Raw genomic sequence first — 24,639 nt, 5'->3', positions numbered from 1 at the left:
TGCCCTCCCCTGAGCTATTGGTTGTGCGTCACTGCTACTGACACTTTCTTAGGTTACAGTGTTGCTATTCCAGTCCCATCAGTTGACTCCAGCCATACCACTTTTGCCACTGAAATTAATATATGTCATCTGTTTGGCCTTTTGGGCCATTTGGTATGACAATGGTATACCTTTTATTGCAAAAGGCTCTCAACCATAGGCGGGTAGTCAAGGTATTTGATAGACTTTCCATACTCCGTACATCCACAAGCATCTGGAAATTTTAGCTTTGGAAATTTTGTTCTACTTTTGTTATATGTTTTCTCTGGCAGTCTTTTACCAAGCCTTCTCAGAAAGGCTCAGCACATTGCACCGAAGTTAGCTCTGCATTAGTGCAGTGTTATGTCTTTTGTTAAACACGCTAGTCTTACTAAAAATGGATTTCAACTCAGACAATTGGTGATTAGTAGCTTGAGTCTCATGGTAGGAAGCTATTCCCAAACCAGTGCCAAAGAGGAAGGTATGCTTTATCTATCTTTATCTCTAATTTTCTTGCTCTCTGTTCAAGTCTATTTTCCATTGACATAACAAAACTTTGGAGACTGAATTATTTTAAAGGAAAACAGTTAATTTATTTCACAATATTGGAAATTTAAAGTTTGAGACTGGGCAACCCATCAGTACAGCTTCTGGTGAGGGCCCTCTGGCTGTGTTGCATCATGGTAAGATGACTCCATGGAAGGCAGGGATGTGTGTGAAAGGGAGCAGTCACATGCCGAGACAGGAGGCACAAAGGGTGGGTTGGGGACAATTTTGCTCTCATGTAACAAACCACTCTAATGATAAGTCACTGGGGACCCCTAAGAACTATGTTAATCCCCTCGAGGAGCAGCACCCCCGGTGACCTCATTGCCTTGCACTAAGCCCTGGCTCTTAGAACTTCCTAACATCACCACACTGAGGACCAAGCTCCCCAAAACAGGAAGCCTTCTGAGACACACTGGGGCCATCTCCACATCATGGCACTCTGTACTTTATTCATAGATTCCATAAAGTGTTAACATTTTCTTTTAATGAAAAGTGTACTCTTGTCTTAGTTGTGTTGCTCTCCTTTATCAAGTATGATAAGGTTTGCTATTGCTTGGTTGATATCTATGGGAGTGCCACACATGATTTCAAATAATCCTAAAGGAATTTACATTCCATTTGAGGAGATGAGACCAGTTAGAACATGGCAGGATGAATTAAATGCCAGGAGAGACTTCAGTGGAGTTTAGAGGGAGGAGAATTTTCTACAGAGCAGGTTATTAATGAAGGTGCCACAGAAGGTGTTGTACTTAAGCTGTACTGTTAGACACAAAAAGAATTCAGTTCAGTGGAGAGGAAAAGTACATTTCAGGCTATGTGTGTATGTGTGAGCAGTATGTTTGAATAATGTGAGGGAAGTCCCAGATATGGGACATGCAAGTCCAATTCAGGGATGGTAGCTACATCAGGCTCACAGAGTGAAAGACTCATGTATAGGATTTGAGAGAGATTTTTGTAAAAAGGTAGGCTGGGGTCAGATTATAAAAGGCCTTTATTGTCACTCAGGGGAATTTGATTTATTAATTGTGGACAGTGGAAGTTAGGCCTGGGGCTACAGATTTGAGAGCAGGAAGTGCTGTTTTAGAAAGATTAGTCTGGCAATGAGATGGAAGGTGTATTTCAGGCAGACCAGGAGGTAAACAGATAGTCCAAGTGAGACTCTGACCCAGCAGTGGGAATGGACCAGTAGGGACACACGGGACTCATGCTACACAAATAGGTAGTCTGCATTGGTACAGTAGGCAACACACTAGGCACCAGAATCTGAGATCAGTAGTCATACTCCCTGGGAGCCTCAGGCCCTCCAATAGTTGTAGAGATGGATAATCCTCACAATGCAGCAAGTGCAGGGTCATGCAGGGAGCACAGTGGGAACATACAAGCAGAGAATGTAGCCAACTTAGGGTAAAGGGGAGTGGCTTCTGAAGGAGGTGTGCCTTGAATTGCCTTAGACATTTTGTGTTTTTTTTTTTTAATTGTAGAAAGCTTATTGTCTCTTTCCAGATTTCCCTCTCTCTCTCTCTTAATCTCTCTCTCTCTCTCTCTCTTTCTCGATGCCCCCACCCCTTCTTCACTCCTTCCCTCCAGGTGGTCGAATTTCCCCCATCAATAAACCCTTTCCCTTAAAAAAAAAAAAAGCTTTTTTTTTTTTTTTTTTTTTTTGACAGGCAGAGTTAGACAGTGAGAGAGAGAGAGTCAGAGAGAAAGGTCTTCCTTCCGTTGGTCCATTCCCCAAATGGCCGCTATGGTGGGCGTGCTGCAGCCAGCATGCTGCGCTGATCCGTAGCCAGGTGCCTCTCCTGGTCTCCCATGCGGGTGCAGGGGCCAAGCACTTGGGCCATCCTCCACTGCCTTCCTGGGCCATAGCAGAGAGCTGGACTGGAAGAGGAGCAACTGGGACTAGAACCCGGTGCCTGTATGGGATGCCGGTGCCGCAGGTGGAGGATTTGCCAAGTGAGCCACAGCACCGGCCCAAAAAAGCTTTTTGTAAGATAACATTCTTCCTACAGAAGACTGCATAAAGCATAAGTACAGTTTAATGAATAATTATAAGACAAATCTCCATACAGTACCATCGTTGAACTGAGTTTTGAAGGGTATGTAGGAGCTTGTCAGGTTAAGTCAGGGAAAGGGAAAGGAGGAGGTGAGGATAGGTGAGAGAGGGTGTAGCAAAGGCCTAGAAAGGTGCTGCGTGTAGGGGCCACATGCAGTTCAGAGTCACTGAAGTGTGAATGGCAAATCAGCCAAGTAAGGCTAGAGGGTAGGGCAGGAAGGATGTGGCATTTCCACCCTAACACCTTGGACTTTTTTCCAGTTCTGGGGCAGCTACTTCTAGATTTATAGCATAGATATGCCATATTTCAGCTGGGGTCTCACTATCACCGGTTTAATGGCTTGGAATGGAGGGAGGTAAGAATAGGAGCTGAAGAACCAGTCAGAAGCTGATACTATCATCTGGGTTAGTGACTGGTGGTGGTGGTGGGCATTGAATGGAGGAGGATTTAGAAACTGAAGACGAAGAGAGGCGGAATCAGGGATGATACCTGGAATCTCAACTGGGAGACTTAGAGGGCGGCACCATGCAAACTCCGATAGAAGATGGTGGAACAGGATGAGTTTAGGTCTAGATATTCTGATCACAGAGAGCCTGTGACACAAGGAGGAAGAACTGCACAGCAGGTTGTTGAGTGTGCAAGACCAAAGCCAGATAATTAGTGCTAATGTGAGGCCTGGAAGAGCCCTTGTAAGGGCCCAATAACCACAGAGTGAAGATAAGCTGTTCAGCTCTGAGGTTCATTCTGTGGCATTTTGCCCCTTGCATGATATGTGTACTTGGCAAAGAGAATTGACATGATCCAACACTCATGGGACTGGATCAGGCGATTCCAAGTTTATTACAACAAACTTATACTAGAATTACTAACAAGATGAAATGACTCCAGTGCACCACTCAAAGCTGCTGTGAACAGCACTGGCTTTGGAGTGATATACTTCTGCCTGAACTGGGTGGGTGGATGCACTCCATTTGCTGTAGAAGTCGGTGGGCCACATCAGAGAGCTAGGGCCTGCAGAAACTGATAAACTGTTGTTGGTTACCTCCAAGAAAAACCTAAAGAAGTACACAGGCCACCACTGTTTTGGACTCAGGATATGGAAAAAGAAAAACTCAAAGGGGTTTCCTCTCCCTCCTTTTTATAAAAATACTTTCCCTTCCTTTCTGTTATTTAACTGTATAATACCTTTTGGGCAGCAACATTAAAACTACAGAGTTAGGTCAGAATATGGGGAAAACTTTAATTAAATCTGGGGTTTCATTTGTGTTTTCATTTATTAAAAAATGTTGGGCCAAAAAAATCCTCCCAATTTTCCTCCGACCCCCCTTTTTATATGTCCCTGTGCACTTGGCAGAGTGTGTGACAATCTCTTTCCAGCTGTGGACCAGCCAGAAGCTCCTACTAATTTGGATTAAACTGATGGGTTAAAAGCTTCACACAGAAATGCTGCCAGATATGCTGTGAGGTCCCCTGACACTTAACTCCACTGCCTTATCTTTTGGAGGAAAAGAAATGAATAAGAATTTAGTTTTTGATCTCGCACACTTAGCTTGTTTTCTTGCTTCGTTCTGGAGAAACAGATCAAGAACCTCAAAACAGCAGAACCTTGGTTATTCCTCCAGTGTAAACCCAGAGAGAGGACCCTTTATGATCCTAGGCAGGCTCTCAAAGAAGAAGAACAAGACAGGTGTTGCGTGGTGAGTCAGGCTTCCTGGGAAGACATGACCTGCATCCACTCAAAACTTAACCCTAGAGCAACAGCTGTCACCTCCTGCACTGGGACCTAAGGCTAGATCATGAAACCTAGTTACTTGATCTCCACGTACTTGATTGCCACTCTGAATAATGAGTAAGACAGTCCTGTCCTCAGGGGGATGGTAGGAAACAAAGAGGTAGATAGTCAACTAAAATACACAAAGTGGGCTCAGTCTTTCCAAATGGCAATCCCAGGGTAAGTAGATAACCATCTAACTGCTTCTAGCAACAGCTGGTGATGGTGTTCACCAGGTGCTTTTGGTATTTTAACACCTGAGGCTTTGCTGACCCTGCTCCTCCCAGGGCCAGCCAATTCCTAGAAAGAGTGAAGGATGTGCCTTCTCTGAGGGTCTTTTATAAGCAAACTAACCAACACAGAACCCATACACCCCACCATGCCTGCCACCCAGCTCTGACGCTTTGGGCTGCTATTTCCCTGGCCTAAACACTCTAGCATCAGGTTCCCGGAAATCAGGGACAGTCTCTACACCCCAGGGCCTGCTGACATCACTCAAGCTCGCAAATCCTGTGCCTGTTTACCCTGCCTCGCCTTCTGCTTCTTCACCAGTGCTGGGGCTTCCCTGGATGGCGCTGCAAGGCATAGCTCTGGGGAACTGCAAGGAACACACTTTACTCACAGGTAATTGTCTTCTTATCTGTTGGCCTAAATAGTAATAAAGCCTCCATTTTAAAATGAACACTTAGGCCTGTGACAGGACTGAGTCAGGGAAGATTTTGGAGGGAGATGATTGAAGAAGGCCCCAAGTTGCCAGATGATGGGTGTGCCCGTGTGTGTGTGTGTGTGTGTGTGTGTGTGTGGAAGGTGTGTGTTGAGGAGAGGGATTCCATGCAGAGCCAACAGCAGCTGGAACCAGGAGTTGCTATGCCTGGAGCTAAATGCACTGGGTGAAGAGGAGAGACAATGCTGGAGAGGTCATGAGGGACTCGGAGGCCTGCCTTCGGATGCTGGACTCGGTCGGTGGGGAAGAGTCTCCCTCGCTGAGATGTTCCCTCCCGTGGGCTGATGTCAAGGCTCCCCCGAAAATCTCCCTTGGTTCAGATGGGTGTCTTTGGGTGTGGCGCTTGACTTCCTTCCAAAGGGCTCCTGGGAGGAGGGGGCCTGTGGCTGTGCTCCTGCTCTGTTTCCCCTCAGTTCCAGGTCTTGGTGAATGATTTCTTCTGACTGGGGTGGGTGACAGGCTAGACTGCCAGAGTGAAGCCGTCACCCCTCGGAGCCCCAGCTTCTCCATCTACAAAGCTCCTAGTCGCTCTGTGTAAGGGGAAAGACAAGTACAGCAGGGATCTCCCTGACCCTGACTGGCAGATACTTGCTCCCGAGCCAAGACACGGTCTCAAGTCGGCCTCCTGCAATGCGGGAGACGATTTTTATTGATTCCGCTCCTCACTCAGCTCTGACGGTGCAGGTCTGCAGAAGAGCAGCTGATGAAAATAAGGCTCCGGGGTTGCCAGCCTGTGTTTGTCCTTATCTCCAAGGGAAAGCACAAACACTGTCTCAGGGAGCTGCTTCTCCACTCCAAGACAAATGAGCTGTTGAAGTGTCAGGATTTTGAAATCCTAGCAATAAACATAAAGGATATTTTACTGATCAACCTCAAGGAATCTGTCATAAATAAAAAATGGGTTGTGATTCAAGCACCGTTACTTCTTTGAGAATGTTGCCTTGGGGGCCCATTGTGCTGGCTTCAGAGACACAGAAGGCTCCTGGAAGACCTCAGAACTTCTCAGAATCCCCAACACTTCTCTTGCCCATTTCCTTGAAGTTGCCTACTGAGAGCAACCAGCATTTTTTGGAAGACCATATGCTGGGGCCCTTTAAAAACCTGGTATTAATAAAGCGTGAAAGAGAGAGCAGGCAAGAATCTACTAGTTCTTGTGTGTCATTCGTCTCATCTCTCTGCCAGCTCCCGAGGCTCCCACTGCCTCTTCCCCATCTCCTGGGTGCCAGCCACCAACCACTGCACACACAAAGATGGATTAAAAGTGTGTGTCTTAGGATAGAAAGCTATCCACAGCCTTTGAACTAATTTTTGTTATTTAAAAATTCTATTTACCCTGAGTCCCAAATGCTAGAACTTTAGGAAAACAAGCAAAAGCAAATTCACAAAAACTCAAGACTATACTACTTGCAAAATACTGTGCTTTGGATGAGTTGTTGACTGAGATTGGCAAGGGTAGGAGAGGTAGGGTGAGGGGCTATGTTCAATCATAAAGGAATTGAAAATTTTTCTCCTTCAGCATACATTATTTCTTCTCAGGCCTAAATTGTTTTCTTTAAATGTTCATATTTCCTCCTATAAACTTCCACAGCCATCTCTTTCATGCTTCCTCAGTGTTCTATAAAGTTCTACAGTCTATTTTAAAAATTTTAATCTAAAAATTTTGAATAGGCAATAAATTTGCATGGTTAACATTCAAAATGGTTCAAAAGTGTATACCCAATGCACTAGTTCTCTCTGTTCCTCCTCCCCTCCCTGTGGGCCCCTTGGTCTCCCAACCCCCCACCCCGAGATGACAATTGTCACAGATTGCACAGATTGTTTAGCTTGATGCTAGCAAGTACAGGATAGTCCCAATGTGAAGCCGTACTTGCAACACTAGTGTCAAACAATGGCAAGAACAAGGTACCAGGGCTTGAATAGCCCATCACAGTCCTGCTAGAACAGCCTGGGAGTTACTTGTCTTATTTCTCATTGTTACACAAACATCATCATCTCCTCTTTGCTGTCTTTCTTGGATTGAGCATTTATGATGTGATGTGTATGAATGCATTTTGAAAGTGTTACCTAAGACCTATAAAGACCAAGGAAGACAAAACCCAGAGGCTAAACCATCAGATGAAGAATGGAGTCATGCTAAGGAATTGAATTGTCCAGATGTTGCCCAAGAAGCCCTTTCATTTGATTTCACAGCTCCCACTGCAGAGCTGTGGGTCCAACAGGGAATGGTAAAAGGTGGATTCATTTTTTTTGTCAGTTTTCAAATCCTTTCTTGAATTCTTTGAACATCTTGCCAGAAGCAATGGCCTCTCTTAGGTCCATACCCAAACAAAGAATGCAACTCCTTTTCTAGCTGTCTGAACTGGCACCTTTTGGGTCAGCTAAGCTTTATTTCCTGGGCCACTTGGTTCCCTTCTGGTTTGTAGAGTGGTTTCCAATCAAGTAAAGATATGGTCAAGGCATGTGAGTTAGGAGAAAATGCAGCCCTGTTATTGAGGACTGACGTCACCATCCTCCTTGAGGCAAAGCCTGCCATTTACTTCAGAGGAAGTTGTACTTGGGGAAGGAATGCAGACTCTGATGCACAGTTGACTGTGCATGTGTGAAGGGGAACTGGCCTGATAGCCAAGGGCTGGAGCCCTTTTTTATCCTGAGAAGATAGGAAGCAAGGAAGGGAGATAACATAGGCTTTCACTTCTGGGAGCCTGTACCTGGCCCCAGAACAGCTTCGTCTGGTGAGATAGGCTCTCAGCGCTGGGCCCACTGAGTCTCATGCGTACAGTAATTGTGGGAGGAGCCCATGTCCTTCTGTTCAGTGAATTCTGTTGCAATTTTATCAAAGGAATGCTGAGCAGATTATGTCCTATGTAGACTTCTTCCATTTTTAAGTGATGTTCATTTGCAGTGAATGAAAATAATAAACTCACTTCAAGCATCATTTTTTTTTTTTCTTTACAAGTTAGCCTACGTAAGGCCCAGGATTTCTGGGAGGCTGCAAACTTAGAAAACCACTGTGACTCTCTTCTTTCCCCTGTCCTCTCCTCTAGGCCTTGGAGCAATAAGTTACTCCAAAGGTGGTTTCATCATCTGGTGGTTTCATGGACACCTTGACTTTCTGATACCAAGAATTGAATTCTTATGTCATAGGTTACCTTTGAAGTTAAATATCTGCCAAGTTAGAGAAAAAGTCACATACTTTTGAAGAGCATGTTTTGGTGAATTATGCTGCAGTCTCTGAGTAGATATATTGACTGTATTAAGGGATCCCTGCAGAAGGTTGGAGTGCCACACTGATTGGAAGGATTATTGTCTTTCTGACCAGTGTTGTATGTGAATCAGTTTTGAATACTGTAATTCCAAGAGAAATAGTATTGATCAGTGGATCAAAAGGGGTTGGTTAAATAAATTGCTTAAAGTTTGGTAACATCATGAGCTTTATAATGGGTTTAGTGATGATTAAAATGGTAGGATTCTTTTTTTTTAATATTTATTTATTTATTTGAAAGGCAGAGTTATAGAGAAGCAAAGGCAGAGGCAGAGAGAGAGAGAGAGAGAGAGAGAGAGAGAGGGAGAGAGAATGGTCTTCTATCACTCCCCAACTGGGTGCAACTGCCAGAGCTGGGCCAATCCGAAGCCAGGAGCCAAGTTCTTCCTCCAGGTCTCCCACGCAGGTGCAGCAGCCCCAGGCCACAGAAGAGAGCTGGATGGGAAGTGGAGCAGCCGGCTCTCAAACTGGCATCCATTGGGGATGGTGGTTTTACCTGCTATGCCACCATGCTGGCCCCTGGTTAGGATTTTTAACCCTGGGCAGCAATTAGTCTTCAGAAAACACAGAAAATGTCATCCACATCATTGCCATGGTCTTCATGGGAGGCAATTTTAGTGTGTTCAGTAGTGGACTCGGAGAACGTAGGTCAAGACTTAGTGGCCTAAAAGATTTTCTTTATTGACTTGGTTGTCTTCCAAGTCTTGCTTTTTTATTTTTTTTAAAGATTTATATTTTATTTATTTGAAAGTCAAAGTTGCAGAGAGAGGAGGAGCAGGAGAGAGAGAGAGAGAGAGAGAGAGATCGAGATTGAGATCTTCCATCTGCTGGTTTACTCGCCAAATGGCCACAACAGTCAGGGCTGGGTCAGGCTGAAACTAGGAACCAAGAGCCTCTTCCAGGTCTCTTATGTGGGTACAGGGGCCCAAGCACTTGGGCCGTCTTCTGCTGCTTTTCCCAGGCCATTATCAGGACGTTGAATCAGAAGTGGAGCACTCAGATCTTGAATCAGCACCCATATGGGATGTTGGTGCTGCAGGTGGAGGCTTTACCTGCTGTGCCACAGTGCTGGCTTCAGTCTTCCAAGTCTTTGTACTAGACAGCATCTCGGCTAAAGGGAAGACAAGTATTGATGGGCTTAGCTAGGCGGCTCCATCTCTTTAGCCATATCTCCAAAGGATCAGGCCCATGGTGGTGACTAAGCTGGTGGATATTATTACTGTACCTCAGTCAGGCCTGGGAGTCTGCCTTTGGCCTTATGGTTTTTCTCTTATACTCCTCTGGATTATGAATTGAAGAATGGCTCTTTGCACCTCTGTTCTCTTTTATTGCACACCCAATCTCTCTGTTCATGGCCAAAGATTGGACCAATAAAAGTTCTAGCATAAATTGGTTAGTTGTTGGCTTTCAACCTTTTTGTCTTTTCTAAGTTCCTAGACCAAGAAAAATTTCCAGAGGTGGTGCAAGCAAAGAGTAACTCATACTATTCAGGCTGTTCCTCCTTGCTCTGTCAGTACCTTGGGACCAGGCATCATTCAGCTGGAAGGAATATCTAAGATGCTCTTCATCAAGAACATAAATGGTAGGAAAAGCTAGTAGTAGCAAAAAGCAGAGGCAGGCAGTAAGGGGATTCAATTAGCAGCAATACTTTTAAAGGTAATTACTAGTATATGCTAAATATCTGACCTTGTAGTAACAGCTTTTCATGTAATGTTTTATCTCTACCATTTTATGCACTAGGACTTACTTTATTTTGCTGATGAGCAAATTGAAATTCATAGAAGTAAAGCAATGTGTGCTGTTTAATGGTGAGTAATGTTGGAGGTGGGGTTTGAACCTGTGTCTGACTGATGAGATCCGTGCCTCCGACTTTTGTGCTCTGTGATATCTATTAGCTTTCATTTCCTCTAGCCTGTAGGTTTCTCCAGGATAAGGATCCTGGCCAGCTCACCTTGCTTTCCTTGATGCCTAATCATAATGTCTAAATGTATGGCACAAAATCTTCCTCATGCAACTCTGAGGCTTCCATTGGTGGAGCTGCCCATTGCCATGTTTCAAAAGAGCTCAGAGAAAATATTCAGAAATGTTATCTGTAGGAAAGGAAGCAAGGAATCATGTTCAGTGGAGATGTGGGCAACATCCTCCCGAGTGCCCCAGGCTCGGGCAATTCTAGCGGAAACAAACTGACAAACACCGCCAGGAGTCAGAGAAAGAATAGAAACACCTATGGATGTATTTCAAACACATGGTAACTTCTTCTCTTCTGGGGTCCTGTTTTCATCATCTTCTCTTCTTCATGATGTAGACTTAACCTAGACCTGGTTGCAGGGTTTTTCGGAGAGTATTTTAGAAAAGTTTATGGAAAATGAACGTTGTGAGAAAGCTGCATGGATTTCAAAACGTTTGCACCAAAGTAAACATCTTTGAATTTCATTTTCCACAAACTCTAGGAAGTACCAATGTGCTTCTTAAATTCAGGCCCTTAGGTCCAAACTCAAAGGCAAACATTGAGGGATTGTGTTCTCCTAAGGGTTAGCTACTCCGGTACCTACTGCCTCTAAAAATAATGTTTCACTTCAGAGCTTGGCATCTTCTGCTTCTTTTACTTTTATCTTATCACTGGCTCTTGAGCTCTAGCTGTCCACTGAGGGAAGTGGAATGCCACAGGGACTTTGTGATCCCCCTCCTCCATCTCTCCTTCAGGCAAGTTAGGTCAAGTGTGTTGCAAGAACACTGTCAACTCTGCCTCTCTCTGGAGAGAACAGGCCATTCACCAGCTGCTCTGTCGCTCTGTCAGTCAGTGCATCTGTGACAAGGTGCAGATCAAAGAGCATCACAGCACCCAGTGGGTCTGGGCTGGCCCTGCTTACAGGATGTGGCCAGTCACTGCTGGAGGTGAGGACAAGGCCTGGGCTCTGGCCAGCCAGCAGATTAGTTTCAAAGTTTCTCTTTTTTCCTTTTGATTGAGAAATGAATCCCCCAATTCTGGTGACAGACAGGGCCCCATTAGAAGGACTGGAGTCAGTCTCTATATTAGATTTCTGAAGCTAGCAGTACTTGGAGAAGCAACACAGTCTACTTGTTATCTGCTTGCAGATTAAAGGAAAGATGAGTTGTTTCTGGTTTCTATGCTCAGGAACATTGGATCACTTGGATAAATGAAATCCACACAGTTCATTTTAGTGGGCAGTCTCAACCTCTGTCCCATCCAATTTTTTCTAAAAGCGGCCAAAAAGCAAGTAAGAGGCCTCTTGTTCCTGCATGCACTGGAGGAAAATACAGTGGCTGAATGGGGGACTTCACCGTGGAAAGCAGCAGCACAGGCTGCGGGGGCCTGCGTAGGTGGCGGAGGCTTGGTCCTTTAGTATTTTGCTATTCAAAGTGGTGATTGTGAACCATCATCATCAACACTGCCCCAAGCTTGTTAGAAATGCAGAATCTCAGGCCCTACCCTGGACCTGCTGAATTCGGGTTTACGTTTTTAACAAGATCCCTGGGTTATTTGTATGAAAGAAATTTCAGAAGCGTAGCTCCAAACTAAAAACAAGATACTATTCATATGTTACAATTACTGTCAGCTAACAGAAGAAAGATGACCGAAGTCATTAACACAGATATTAAATTTTTGTTATCAAGGTTAATCACTTGTTTATTTAAGCTAACATGGCCTGCTTTCTCTGTAATCATTTGTTGGGCCTATCACTAAATCACCATTTCAAATTCACAGGCTTGCTTATTTTTTCTTGCTTGACAATTCTCAGAACTAAGGATCCATCAATTCTTTTAGTTCTTGACACTTGTAACTAATTCAGTCTGATGTGGGAATACATTGGCATCCTTTCTGTTTCTTAAGCAGTGTTTAGCCATAACTCTGTTAGAAGATAGTGGCAGGAGCCAACATTCAGGTGTCATGGAGCACCAGTTCAAGTCTGTTCTGCTTCCTATCCAACTCCCTGCTAATATGCATGGGAAAGCAGCAGAAGATGGCTGGAATACTTGTGTCCCTGCCACCATGTGGGAGGTCCTGATGGGATTCCATGCTCCTGGTTTTGGCTTGGCCCAGCCCTGGCCATTGTGGCCATCTGGAGAGTAAACCAGCAGATGGAAAGATGGAAGATCTCCCTCTCTCTCTCTTCCTCTCTCTCTCTCCCCCACTGTCACTCTGCAGTGATAATCAATCAGTCTTTGGGGAGGAAAATAAAGAAAGCGATGACTATTGTGAACAGCTGTTGGCTTTGCCTGCCTAAATACTTATTTCTCCTTCAATTGGTAATGGTACCTTTCTGGTTAGAAGCCTGCAGATTGGTGGGGCTGTCATCCAAGGTTCTATCCCCTTCATGGCCAGCAGTTGGCATGTGACTACAGTGAGGGCAATCGGCTGCTCTTTGACCATGAGACTGATGCTCATTTCTTCTAGTACAATAGCCAGAAGGACAACTGGTCACCTAGGTTGGAGCATCTGGGTGACTGTCTTGCCCAAGGCCTGGCTATTCAGCCTTTTGTTCTGTTGCTGTTCCATATTATTTTTTTAAGATTATTTATTTGAAAGGCAGAGTTACCTGGAGAGAGAGAGAGAGAGAGAGAGAGAGAAATTGATCTTCAACCTGTTGGTTCACTCCCCAGATGGCTGCAATGGCCGGGGTTGGGCAAGAACTCCCTCTGGGTCTTTAACGTGGGTGCAGGGGTCCAAGAAATTGGGCATTCTCTTCTATTTTCCAGGTGCATTAACAAGGAGCTAGACTGGAAGTTAAGCAGCCAAGACTGGAACCTTTGCTCCTATGGGATGCTGGCTTCAGTGGGCGGTGGCTTAAGACTTTGTGCCACAACACCTGGCCCTCCCTTTCTGTTTTTTCAAAGCAAAGAATGCCAACTGAGCAAAAGATTCTGAATATAATTCATGTTGTGGAAAATAATTTTGTTCTTATTGAGGAGGAAGGGTACTTCTGAATCACTGTATCTTTATACAGTGTCTCATTGCTTGAATTGTGTTCTGTAGTTAGGTAGAAATGATTTTGAGGTTGTTCAGATATTTATTATAATTTTTCTTCCTTACCTTGATGTGGCTTATAATCTATCTGTGTATTAGTGACAGGGCCAATGGAGATCAACAATTGGCAAGTAGAGACAGTCCATTTTTTTTTTTTTTTGTGGCAGCTTCAAACATAGTCTCAGTGTATTTTTGTCTTAGTTTACAAACACATGACTTTAATCTTCAAATGTTCTTGATGCCTCCTAAATGAGTTAAAAATTAACCCCATGGGACAGGCATTTGGTCTAGCTCTTTTTTTTTTTTTTTTTTTATTTGAAGGGTAGAGTTACAGACAGTGAGAGGGAGAGACAGAGAGAAAGGTCTTCCTTCTATTGGTTCACTCCCCAAATTGTCCCTAAGGCTGGCACTGCGCCAATCGGAAGCCAGGATCCAGGTGTTTCTTCCTGGTCTCCCATGCGGCACCCATATGGGTTACCAGCGCAACAGGCGGAGGATTAACCAGGTGAGCCACGGTGCTGGCCCTGGTCTAGCTCTTAAGAAGCCTGCATGTTGGCCAGCGCCTTGGCTCACTAGGCTAATCCTCCGCCTGCTGCGCCAGCACACCAGGTTCTAGTCTTGGTTGGGGTGCCGGATTCTGTCCCGGTTGCTCCTCTTCCAGTATAGCTCTCTGCTGTGGCCTGGGAAGGCAGTGGAAGATGGCCCAAGTCCTTGGGCCCTGCACCCACATGGGAGAACAGGAGAAGCACCTGGCTCCTGGCTTTGGATCAGCGCGGTGCACCGGCCGCAGTGGCCATTGGGGGATGAACCAATGGAAAAGGAAGACCTTTCTCTCTGTCTCTCTCTCTCTCACCATCCACTCTGCCTGTCAAAAAAAAAAAAAAAAGCCTGCATGTTGCTTCAGAGTACCTGGGTTCATTCTCAGCTCTGGGTCTTGACTCCAACTTCCTGCAAATGAACACCTGAGAGGCAGCAGTAATAGCTCCCTGCCCTCCATGAGGGAGACCTGGATTTAGTTCCAAGCTCCTGATTTGGTCTGGCCCAGCAATTAAAGGTATTTGGGGAGTAAACAGTAGATGAGAACTCTCTGTCTCCATCTCATCTCTCTGCCTCTCAAATAATTAAAGTTTAAAAATATCAGCTTTAGAACAAGAAATAGCACGTACGTGTGGAATTTATTTATCATTGTTAGCATAGGCCAATCCACTTAATGGCTAACAAAGAATTTTACTTACTATTAGGTGTTAGTTTTGTCTGTTCGTAGATATGGCTGCATAAACATGAACACACCTTCCCAGAGATGTATTGTATTGTTTACTGGTGGACTCAAAGGATTAATGTTGATAAAGTTTAGTCAAATGAATTAAAAATTCCTAATTAAAAATGAATTGAGTGAAGCCCCAAATGCCTTTGGAAAGAAGTGGAACTGCATTCTGGTGAAATATTGATTGATTTAACATTCTAAATAAGTAGTATTCTTCAGCCATTAAACATTCAGATTAATATTTTTTAGATGTGTTCATAATAGACAATAAAGGGTATTTACCTTATGAACTCATTATGTAATCTGTGGCAGATATGCATGGAATTATTCTAGTGTCCTATAGTGGTTATCTCTGGGTAGTTTTGCTTTATTTTATTTTATTGATTTTTTTAGGAGCTAATGTTATGGTACAGCAGGTTAAGCCATTGCTTGTGACACTGGCATTCCACACCAGAGTGTCGGCTTGTCCTAGCTACTCCACTTCCAATCCAGCTTCTTGGTAATGTGCCTAGGAAGGCAGAGGATGATAACCCAAGTACTTGGGCCCCTGTAATCCATGTGGAAGATCAGGATGGAACTCCATCCTGGCTTCTGTGTTTGGCTTGGCCCAGTTCTGGCTATTATGACCAATTGGGGAGTGAAAAAGTAGATGGGAGATCTCTCTCTCTCTCTCTCCTTCTCCCTCTTACTCTTATTTCTCTGTTTCTCTCTCTGGTATTCTTTCTTTTAAAACTTTATTTAAGTTATACAGGTTTCATGTATTCTGTGTTGATTTTATATCCTGCCACATTACCAAACTCTTTTATGATTTCCAATAGTCTTTCAGTGGAGTCTTCTGGACCCCTATATAGAAAATCATGTCATCTGCTAATAGGGATAGTTTGATTTCCTCCTTTCCAATTTGTATTCCTTTGATTTATTCATCTTACCTAATATCTCTGGCTAAAATTTCCAGGACTATATATATTTTTTTCTTGTGAACTTTCTCTTTTTTTAACTTTTATTTAATTAATATAAATTTCCAAAATACAGCTTATGGATTACAATGGCTTCCCCCCCCATAACTTCCCTCCCACCCGCAACCCTCCTTTCCCTCTCCCTCCCCCCTTCCATTCACATCAAGATTCATTTTCAATTCTCTTTATATACAGAAGATCAGTTTAGCATATATTAAGTAAAGATTTCAACAGTTTGCACCTACATAGCAACACAAAGTGAAAAATACTGTTTGAGTACTAGTTATAGCATTAAATCACAATGTACAGCACATTAAGGACAGAGATCCTACATGAGGAGTTAGTGCACAGTGACTCCTGTTGTTGACTTAACAAATTGACACTCTTGTTTACAGCATCAGTAATCATCCTAGGCTCTTGTCATGAGTCACCAAGGCTATGGAAGCCTTTTGAGTTCACCAACTCTGATCATATTTAGACAAGGCCATGGTCAAAGTGGAAGTTCTCTCCTCCCTTTAGAGAAAGGTACCTCCTTCTTTGATGACCTGTTCTTTTCACTGGGATCTCACTCGTGGAGATCTTTCATTTAGGTAATTTTTTTCCCCCTAGAGTGTTTTGGCTTTCCATGCCTGTAATACTCTCATGGGCTTTTCAGCCGGATCTGCATGGCTTAAGGGCTGATTCTGAGGCCAGAGTGCTGTTTAGGACATCTGCCATTCTATGGGTCTGCTGTGTATCTCACGTCCCATGTTGGATCGTTCTCTCCCTTTTTTATTCTATCAGCTAGTATTTGCACACACTAGTCTTGTTTATGTGCTCCCTTTGGCTCTTAGTCCAGGGCTATATTAAATAGCAATGATGATAGTGGGCATCCTTGCCTGGTTCTGGAACTTAGAGGGAAATGCTTCCAACTTTTCCCCATTCAATAGGAGGCTGGCCTTGGGTTTGTCATAATTTGCTTCGATTCTGTTGAGGAATATTCCCTCTATACCCAATTTACTTTATGGTTTTCATCATGAAAGGATGTAATGTTTTATCAAATGCTTTCTCTGCATCTACTGAGATAACCATATGATTTTTGCTCTTCAGTTTGTTAATGCGATGTATCACATTGATTGATTTTTGAATGTTGAAACATCCCTGCATACCAGGAATAAATCCTAGTTGGTCCAAGTGGCTGATCTTTCTGATGTGTTGTTGGATTCAATTAGCTAATATTTTATTGAGGATTTTTACATCTATGTTCATCAGGGTTATTGGTCTGTAGTTCTCTTTCTCTGTTGTATCTTTTCCTGGTTTAGGAGTTAAGATTATGCAGACTTCATAGAAGGAGTTTGGGAGAATTCCCTCCCTTTCAATTGTTTTCAATAGCTTCAGAATAATTGGAATTAGTTCTTCTTTAAGTGTCTTGTAGAATTCAGAAATAAAGCCATCTTGTCCTGGGCTTTTGTTTGTTGGGAAGGTCTTTTTTTAAAAAAATTTTTCAACTTTTATTTGATAAACATAAATTTCCAAAGTACAACTTTGAATTATAGTAGCTCCCCCGCCCCCACCATAACCTCCTTCCCACCCTCAACCATCCCATCTCCCACTCCCTCTCCCATCTCATTCTTCATCACGGTTCATTTTCAATTATCTTTATATAGTATATACTACGTAAAAATTTAAACAGACTGCACCCACACAGACACACGAAGTATAGAGTGCTGTTTGAGTTGCAGTTTTACTGTTAATTTGCATAGTACAACACATTAAGGACAGAGGTCCTACATGGGCAGCAGGTGCACTGTGACTCCTGTTGTTGATTTAACAATTGATACTCTTATTTATGACGTCAGTAATCACCCAAGGCTCTTGTCATGAGCTGCCAAGGCTATGGAAGCCTCTTGAGTTTGCCAACTCCAGATCTTATTTAGGCAAGGCCATATTCAAAGTGAAAATTCTTCCTTCAGAGAAAGGTACCTCCTTCTTTTTTTTTTTTTTTTGACAGGCAGAGTGGACAGTGAGAGAGAGAGAGACAGAGAGAAAGGTCTTCCTTTGCCGTTGGTTCACCCTCCAATGGCCGCTGCGGCCGGCGCACCGCGCTGATCCGATGGCAGGAGCCAGGAGCCAGGTGCTTTTCCTGGTCTCCCATGGGGTGCAGGGCCCAAGCACCTGGGCCATCCTCCACTGCACTCCCTGGCCACAGCAGAGGGCTGGCCTGGAAGAGGGGCAACCGGGACAGAATCCGGTGCCCCGACTGGGACTAGAACCCGGTGTGCCGGTGCCGCTAGGCGGAGGATTAGCCTAGTGAGCTGCGGCGCCGGCCCAGGTACCTCCTTCTTTGATGGCCCATTCTTTCCGCTGGGATCTCACTCACAGAGATCTTTCATTTAGGTCATTTTTTTTTTCCAGAGTGTCTTGGCTTTCCATGCCTGAAATACTCTCATGGGCTTTTTAGCAAGATTCTAATGCCTTAAGGGCTAATTCTGAGGCCAGAGTGCTGTTTAGGATGTCTGCCATTATATGAGTTTGCTGTGTATCCTGCTTCCCATGTAGGATCATTCTCTCCTTTTTAATTCTATCAATTATCATTTGCAGACATTGGTCTTATTTATGTAATCCCTTTGACACTTAATCCTATCTTTTTGATCAGTTATGAACTTAAACTGATCACTTTAACAAGTAAGATGGCATTGGTACATGCCACCTTGATAGGATTGAATTGGAAACCTCTGGCACGTTTCTAGCTCTACCAATAGGGATAAGTCTGAGTAAGCATGTGCCGAACTGTACATCTCTTCCCTCTCTTATTCCCACTCTTATATTTAACAGGGATCACTTTTCAGTTAAATTTAAATGACTAAGAATAATTGTGTGTTAATTAAAGAATTCAACCAGTGGTATTAAGTAGAACAAAAAAATACTAAAAGGAATAAAATAGTAAGTTGTTTCTGGATAGTCAGGACAAGGGCTGATCAAGTCATTGTTTCTCATAGTGTCCATTTCACTTCAACAGGTTTCCTTTTTGGTGCTCGGTTAGTTGTCACCGACCAGGGAGAACATATGATATTTGTCCCTTTGGGACTGGCTCATTTCACTCAGCACGATGTTTTCCAGATTCTTCCATTTTGTTGGGGAGGTCTTTATTGCTGATTCAATTTCCATTTTGGTTATTTCTCTGTTTAGGTTTCTGTGCCTTCATGAGTCTATTTTGGTAGATTGTATGTGTCTAGGAATCTGTCCATTTCTTCTAGGTTTACCAATTTGCTGCCTTACAGCTCTTTGTAGTAACTCCTGATGATTCTTTTATTTCTGTGGTATTTGTTGTTACATTTGCTTTTTCATTTTTTAAGAGATTTATTTATTTATTTGAAAGTCAGAGTTACACAGAGAGAGATGGGGAGGCAGAGAGAGAGATGTCTTCCATCTGATGGTTCACTCCCCAGTTGACCATAATGGCCACAGCTGCGCCGATCTGAAGCCAGAGCCAAGAGCTTCCCCCGGGTCTTCCCACATGGGTGCTGGGGCCCAAGGACTTGGGCCATCTTCTGCTTTTCCAGGCCATAGCAGAGAGCTGGATTAGAAGTGGAGCTGCTGGGACTCGAACCAGTGCTCATATAGGATGCTGGCACTTCAGGTGGTGGCTTTATCTGCTATGCCACAGCACTGGCCCCTCCCATAAGTTTTGACATGACTTATTGTCATCTTTATTCATTTCTAGAAATTTTTGATTTCTCTCTCTTTTTTTATTTGACAGGTAGAGTTATAGATAGTGAGAGAGAGAGAGACAGAGGTTTTCCTTCCATTGGTTCACTCCGCAAATGGCTGCTATGGCCGGTGCCGTGCCAATCCGAAGCCAGGAGCCAGGTGCTTCTTTCTGCTCTCCCACACGGGTGCAGGGACCCAGGGACTTGGGCCATCTTCCACTGCCTTCCTGGGCCATAGCAGAGAGCTGGACTGGAAGAGGAGCAACCGGGACTAGAACTGGTGCCCATATGGAATGTCGATGCCACAGGTGGAAGATTAACCAAGTTGGCCATGGCGCTGGCCCCAATTTCTCTTATGATCTCTTCAACATTGTTTATTTTTAAATTTTTCTAATTTCTTTTTTTTGGTATAATTTTAAGATTTCCAAAGATTTGTTTTCTAGCTCAGATTTTCTTCTGCCTCATTAATACTGCTGTTAAGGATTTCCACAGCATTTTTATTTGATTTATTGTATTCTTTATTTCTAATATTTCATTTTGATTTCTCTTAAAATGTCAATTTCATGGGAAAATTTTTCATACATGTCTTTTTTTTAGTTAATGGATTTGCTTCTGATTGCTTTTGAGTAATACTATCATTAATTTTTTGAATTCCATTTCTGGGATTTGCTCAATCTCTTCATTTTCACATTCTAATATTGAAATGTTGTTGTGTTCCTTTGGTGGGGGGTAGTCATGGTGTCTTCCTTATTCTTGTTACATGAATTTCTGCATTTATTTTTAGGCATTTTGGAGTTTATTATTTTTTTCCTCTGATTTCTTTTTATCTTTGAGCTATGCCTCTTAGTTTAATCAAATGTCTGTACTTTTGGTGAATACAAGGAGGTGTGTGGTGGGTGTGGCCAGGGAGCTCTGGTCAGTGATCCATGGTGGGGCATGTATCCAGGGTAACCCACAAGTTGGGCATGTTAGGTCTCCTCTTGTTTACAGAAGTGGGGGAATGGTCACCTCTGTTGGTGTGATCACCCCCTCATCTCTCCTCCAAGTTGAGTAATGCCTGGGTGTTGGGCCCCAGTATATTTACCAGTCGTTGGTGCCACCATATGAACCACGAAGTGATCTGTGCAGTCCTCCTGTGAGCAGGGTTCCTGCTGTAATGACCTGCCACAAGCAACCAAGGAGCGCTGAGCATGATCGCCCAGAGACCCAGCTGCACCCTGCATCTTCTCATGTAACTACCGAGTCCTCATAGTCTCAGCACACAGGGCTCCTGTGGTTGCTAGGTGCAGACGTTTGGCTCTACCCTGCCAGTTTGTCCAGTCAACAGATAGGCAGATGTTGTTCCCTGAACCAGCTCTGCCTAGGTGACTGGATCCTTCAAGGCTTGGGACACCTTGCAATTCTTCACAGGTGCTCAGCCACCTGCCAGCCGGGCTCAAAGCCAGTGGGGACTGAGGATTTTTCCCTGCACTACAATCTCTCGATCGCATGCATACACAAGAGCCACTGGCCAAATGTTTTTCTCTCCCTGCCACAGCTGCCAGTACTGTTGAGAAGGCATCCTGTCTCAGCCGGTTGCTGTGCACATGCACAAAGGATTCACAGCTGCGCCCAAACCCAGAATGGTGCCCATCCCTTTTCAGCCAGGCAGCAGGTGCTGTTGTGGGGAAGTTGGAGTGAGAAATGTGCCCCATCTACTTCCACTGGATCCGAGAGCAACTGTGGGAAGCTGCTAGCTCTCAGGGCTCCAGTCCAGAATAGAGCCATGTTCTTCCTCTAGCTGTATCACCGCAATTTGCTGCAGTCCAGTCTTGCCTCCATTACCAAGCCTCCTCCCATGCCGGCTCTTGGCTGCTGAAGTCATGTATTTTGTTGTGCCTGTGTTTGTGCTGTGCGTCCGCACCCTCCACCCTCCACACTCTTCCATGGTGTTATTTTCCCTCTTGCAGGATTTCCAGTGTGGCTTTCTCTGTAATTCTTCTCTGAGAGTACATTTCCTACATTTTTTTTTTTTTTTTTTACTATTTATCACTAGCCTAACACAGTATGTCCTTCCCTAATCTGCCATCTTGGAATCTCTGGTACTATTTCACATAAATAAATTAACTTAAAGGTATACTAGAGACTCAGTGAACTTTGTGTATAAATTGATACAGAAAATATGTTAAGGCTTAGATACCTAGACTAACCCTTGTTATGCCAAACAGAAATGATAAAGAAAAGGTATATTTCCCTGAGAATTTGGGAAAAGTTTTAATAACTTTTACTTTTAATTAACCAAATTTAATGGAACTTAAACTAAGAAAATATGTCTGTAGGAGTTCTGTTTGATTTTTATAAAGATGTCCTCCAGTTAGGGATTTAAAAAAGGAATACATTCAATTTTGTATTGTAACAGACATCTCTGTCTTCTAGACCAGAGTTTCTCAAACTTGAATGTGCAGACAAATCCTGTGGGGGTCTCATGAAAATGCATGTAGGTACATAGTGAGACCTGGGCTTCTCTATTTCCCCAGTTTGAGATGGAGCTGGGTACTGCTGACCCTTGGGTCAGGCTTTGAGTGGCAAGGCTGTTCACATTGAAGTTGTCATCCATGATGATGTTGTAAATCACTCTGAGCCAATAAATAAATAAATAAACAATTGGTGAGCAAAAGCTTTCAGGGTCTAGGGCAGAAATCTGGGAGGATGTGAGCCTTCTGGGCTGGGACGTGGACGTTCCATCAGGGTGGACTGAGGTTAGGGATATAGGAATAGGTATTGAGTCAGATCAAATGGGTGGGCCAAAGCAGGATTTTGGGGGGAGCAAGAACATGTCACCAACATGGCCGTATCTTATGGCACTATTATTATTCTTGCAGAATTACAGAGAGGTAGAGGCAGAGAGAGATATTGTCCATTGGCTGGTTTACTCACCAAATGGCTAAAATGACCAGAGCTGCACCAATCCAAAGCCAGGAGCCAGAAGCTTCCTCTGGGTTTCTCATGTGGATGCAGTGGCCCAAGGACTTGGGCCATCTTCTGCTGCTTTCCCAGGTACACTAGCAGGGAGCAGGATCTGAAGTGGAGCAGCCGGGACTTGAACTGGCTCCCATATGGGATGCTGGCACTGCAGGAGGTGGTTTTACCCACTATACCATAGTGCCAGCCTCTTATGACATTATTTGATCTTACATTCCTGAAGATGTCACTTTGTGGATTAGGAAGAGTGAGGCATTGGCAATTTTTCAGGAGGAGGCTAGGAGATATGAGGTATTTGTAAGGCTAAGGAAGGGAGGAAGAAGGTGAAGATGTCTGAATATTAGTACTGACGTGAGAAAAGATGGGCACGGGTTGGGGGAGAAAGGGTACCTGTAGCCATCTGGAACCCTTGACCTCTGTTGTATCTGAGGACAGTCCAGGAGTCTCTGAAAATCAGCCTTTGTGCCATCTGATACGACAGATCAAACCAGAGCTCTGTGGACCACTTGTAAGAACTTGTAAACACTTCCATAAGGATTAACACCTTCTCTTCTCAAAATAGGAATCGGGATAACTTTAATACACAGATGTCAGCATAGCCCAGAGCGATGGGCCCCTGTGTTGAGGTTACATAGGGGGCACTGCGGCATGAGCTGATTGCATTTCCTGATTGACTTGCGTTCTGAAGCTGGACAGGCAGTCTCATAGGAAAAAATTAATTTGCCTCCAATACCTGAGGAAAGCCACAATGAAAGATTAGAGGCAATCTTTTGAAGCTGTATCTGATAAACTTTGATACGTTTCTGGCAGTGTAACACTCCATAAACCATAAAGCACAAATTCTATTTTGAGAGCGAAGACCAGGTCAGAAACAGGGTTTCTGTAGTCCAGAACAATCATGTTCGGCCCAGATCCCTAGGAAAAGGAGTTGGGCATGCGGGTTGCTGATCCCTTCAAATTGGTGGTTACCCCATCTTTCTCCTAAAGTCAGTATTTCTTTTAAAAGTCTGGGGGGGGTGTAAATTGTTCCTCCTAAAGGGAGCTTTTATCTCATGCTCCTTCTCTCGATCATTTGATCAGAGATCTTTTGTGTTTGTTGAGTTAGATAACTTCAGAAATAGCTAACAAGCCTCACTAACTGTAACCCCTTGATACTAGAGCAGAAATCATTTTTGCTTTAGACGGTGAAGGCTGACCCCAGGGAGGGCGGGGGCCCCTGCTCAGTCTGGGAGCACTCAGACTCACAGCTGAGATTCTAATCAGTGGAGCTACCACTTCTGCCAGAGGACAGAAAGGACACCAAAGGGGAACTAAAGAGGGACAGGTGGCTTCTTGAGCCACGGGGCACTGATGGTTTCCACTCATAAAAATTTAAGCCGTTTCCTTCTGAGAAGGAGTGCTGAAAACACAAACAACTGAATCATGAACTTTTAAAAAATTGTTATATAAATAGCTCAGCAAGACCATCTGTTATGAAGGGACTATGTCAGCTAGATTGATGTAAAGGAGAGGATTTGACTGAAGTATAAACCTTTTCTTCTCTCATGGCCATAAAGAGCCACAGTGGGGGGAGAGCTGAGTCCCATGGCCGTTAGGAGCCCATGTGGGGCCAGGCCAGCAGGCAGTAGGTGGGATCCCCTCTGTGTTTCATCCACTGAGAGTAACCTGTTCTCGGCACCTCTGGAGAGTCTCAGTGTGCACACCAAACAGCTCACCCTTTAATCCTGCACAAAGACTGGCTAAAGTCTGTGCTACAGCCAACTAAGTATAATCACTGACTTCTCCATTCACTAATTATATCTCCTTTAGCAAACTACCTGGTCTTCCTGTGCCTCGATTTTCTTCATTGTGAAGTGGAAGCTGGAGGGTTCTTGGGAGGATTGTCAAGTGAATACATGCAAAGTGGTCAGGATGGTGCCTGGCACACAGCAAAGAGCCAGTAGATTATGCTGAATAACAGAGTACGTTGTTGTTTTGGTTAAGCTGTGCAGTCGTAGGCAAGTCGCTTTGTTTCTCTGCAGTTGCTCCTTAGCTGTGCAAGGAGGACAGTAGTGCCTATTTCATGGGTTTATCACAAGCACAAAAGGGCAAATTCTGAAACAGATGCTCAGACGTGTGGAGCTGGGATGACCCTGCACAGCCATTACACTTACAAGGGAGCGCAGTCTTCTTAGGGAAATCGACTAGGTTTCAGCTCCTTGTTTGACAGCTAGAGGAATCTGCTAGGCTCAAGGCCAGACAGTGAAATCGGTGAGCAAGCAAATCTTTTGGAAGAAACCCATCCTGCGGCTCAGCACCCATGCTGGTGTCTGTCTCCAGGCCAGCAGATGAAGGGGGATGCTCTGGGGCCAGCACTCATCCTGCCCCTGCCTGGCGATGAGGGAATCCCAGGTACCGTGACCTT

At 44.1% G+C, this 24,639-nt stretch overlaps 1 long non-coding RNA gene across 1 annotated transcript in view; it reads left to right on the top strand.

Moving 5' to 3' along the window:
* Positions 1 to 3,164: 3,164 nt before the first annotated feature.
* LOC149126482 (uncharacterized) overlaps positions 3,165 to 24,639 on the top strand; it is a 271,830-nt gene continuing 250,355 nt past the window's right edge. The window contains exon 1 of the long non-coding RNA XR_016233765.1: positions 3,165 to 5,016. This is a non-coding gene — a long non-coding RNA (uncharacterized LOC149126482). The remainder of the gene's footprint in view (positions 5,017 to 24,639) is intronic.

This window comes from Oryctolagus cuniculus, chromosome 5, assembly GCF_051225735.1.
Source record: "Oryctolagus cuniculus isolate XC-2025 breed Fujian yellow rabbit chromosome 5, ASM5122573v1, whole genome shotgun sequence".
In the NCBI taxonomy this organism is placed as follows: Eukaryota; Metazoa; Chordata; class Mammalia; order Lagomorpha; family Leporidae; genus Oryctolagus; species Oryctolagus cuniculus.
Note: the sequence above shows the minus strand (reverse complement) of the source record. Positions and strands in the feature narration are given on the sequence as shown.